Below are 2,582 nucleotides of genomic sequence, written 5' to 3'. Positions count from 1 at the left end.
GGAGGTCCTCATCCTGGGCTCCACGCCCTCCGCCTGGGACGACTCCTGGTGGCCCCCCGCCCTGGGCACCGCACCCAAACCGACAGACCACGCACGCAACCTGGGCTTCATCCTGGACTCCTCCCTCTCCATGACCAGACAAGTCAACGCCGTCTCCTCGTCATGCTTCAACATCCTGCGCATGCTACGTAAGATCTTCCAGTGGATCCCCACCGAGACGAGGAAGACGGTCACCCAAGCCCTCGTCACCAGCCGTCTGGACTACGGCAACGCCCTCTACGCCGGAACCACTGCAAAACTCCAGAAGAGACTCCAGCGGATCCAGAACGCCTCGGCGAGACTCATCCTCGACATCCCCCGACGCAGCCACATCTCCGGACACCTGAGAGACCTGCACTGGCTCCCGGTCAACAAGAGAATCACCTTCCGACTCCTCACCCACGCACACAAAGGCCTACACGACCAAGGCCCGAGCTACCTCAACAACCGGATCAACTTCTACACTCCCAAGCGCCTCCTCAGATCAACCAACCACGCCCTCGCCGCCGTCCCCCGCATCCGAAGAGCGACAACAGGAGGAAGATCCTTCTCCTACCTGGCCGCCAAGACCTGGAACTCACTTCCGACCAACCTGCGCCTGACCCAAGACCACCTCTCCTTCAGGAAGAAGCTCAAGACCTGGCTGTTCGAGCAGTAGCGGCACCCCCCCCCCCCAGCGCCTTGAGACCCTACGGGTGAGTAGTGCGCTCTACAAATGACCTGATTGATTGATTGATTGATTGATGGTGGAGTTGGAGTTGGAGGGTGGAGTTGGAGGGTGGAGTTGGAGGGTGGAGTTGGAGGGTGGAATTGGAGGGTGGAGTTGGAGGGTGGAGTGGGAGGGTGGATTCGGAGGGTGGAGTTGGAGGGTGGAGTTTGAGGGTGGATTTGGAGTTGGATGGTGGAGTTGGATGGTGGAGTTGGAGGGTGGAGTTGGAGGGTGGAGTTGGAGGGTGGAGTTGGAGGGTGGAGTTGGAGTTGGAGGGTGGAGTTGGAGGGTGGAGTTAGAGGGTGGATTCGGAGGGTGGAGTTGGAGGGTGGAGTTGGAGGGTGGAGTTGGAGGGTGGATTCAGAGGGTGGAGTTGGAGGGTGGAGTTGGAGGGTGGAGTTGGAGGGTGGAGTTGGAGGGTGGAGGGTGGAGTTGGAGGGTGGAGTTGGAGGGTGGAGTTGGAGTTGGAGGGTAGAGTTGGAGGGTGGAGTTGGAGGGTGGAGTTGGAGTTGGAGGGTGAAGTTGGGGTTGGAGGGTGGAGTTGGAGGGTGGAGTTGGAGGGTGGAGTTGGAGTTGGAGGGTGGATTTGGAGGGTGGAGTTGGTGTTGGAGGGTGGAGTTGGAGGGTGGAGTTGGAGGGTGGAGTTGGAGGGTGGAGGGTGGAGTTGGAGGGTGGAGGGTGGAGTTGGAGGGTGGAGTTGGAGAGTGGAGTTGGAGGGTGGAGTTGGAGGGTGGAGTTGGAGTTGGAGGGTGGAGTTGAAGGGTGGAGTTGGAGTTGGAGGGTGGAGTTGAAGGGTGGAGTTGGAGGGTGGAGTTGGAGGGTGGAGTTGGAGGGTGGAGTTGGAGGGTGGAGTTAGAGTTGGAGCGTGGAGTTGGAGTTGGAGGGTGGAGTTGGAGGGTGGAGTTGGAGGGTGGAGTTGGAGGGTGGATTCGGAGGGTGGAGTTGGAGGGTGGAGTTGGAGTTGGAGGGTGGAGTTGGAGTTGGAGGGTGGAGTTGGAGGGTGGAATTGGAGGGTGGAGTTGGAGGGTGGAGTTGGAGGGTGGAGTTGGAGGGTGGAGTTGGAGGGTGGATTCGGAGGGTGGAGTTGGAGGGTGGAGTTGGAGGGTGGATTCGGAGGGTGGAGTTGGAGGGTGGATTCGGAGGGTGGAGTTGGAGTTGGAGGGTGGAGTTAGAGGGTGGAGTTGGAGGGTGGAGTTGGAGGGTGGAATTGGAGGGTGGAGTTGGAGGGTGGAGTTGGAGGGTGGATTCGGAGGGTAGAGTTGGAGGGTGGAGTTGGAGGGTGGATTCGGAGGGTGGAGTTGGAGGGTGGAGTTGGAGGGTGGAGTTGGAGGGTGGAGTTGGAGGGTGGAGTTGGAGGGTGGAGTTGGAGTTGGAGGGTGGAGTTGGAGGGTGGAGTTGGAGGGTGGAGTTGGAGGGTGGAGTTGGAGGGTGGAATTGGAGGGTGGAGTTGGAGGGTGGAGTTGGAGGGTGGATTCAGAGGGTGGAGTTGGAGGGTGGAGTTGGAGGGTGGAGTTGGGTGGAGCTGGAGTTGGAGGGTGGAGTTGGAGTTGGAGGGTGGAGCTGGAGTTGGAGGGTGGAGTTGTAGTTGGAGGGTCGAGTTGGAGTCTGGAGTTGGAGGGTGGAGTTGGAAAAGGAGGGTGGAGTTGGAGGGTGGAGTTGGAGTTGGAGGGTGGAGGGTGGAGGTGGAGTTGGAGTTGGAGGGTGGAGTTGGAGGGTGGAGTTGGAGGGTGGATTTGGAGTTGGAGGGTGGAGTTGGAGGGTGGAGTTGGAGTTGGAGGGTGGAGTTGGAGGGTGGAGTTTGAGTTGGAGGTTGGAGTTGGAGGGTGGAGTTGGA

Source organism: Lissotriton helveticus, chromosome 6 (genome assembly GCF_964261635.1).
Source record: "Lissotriton helveticus chromosome 6, aLisHel1.1, whole genome shotgun sequence".
In the NCBI taxonomy this organism is placed as follows: domain Eukaryota; kingdom Metazoa; phylum Chordata; class Amphibia; order Caudata; family Salamandridae; genus Lissotriton; species Lissotriton helveticus.
The sequence above is the reverse complement of the archived record's forward strand: the minus strand, read 5'-3'. Positions refer to the sequence as shown.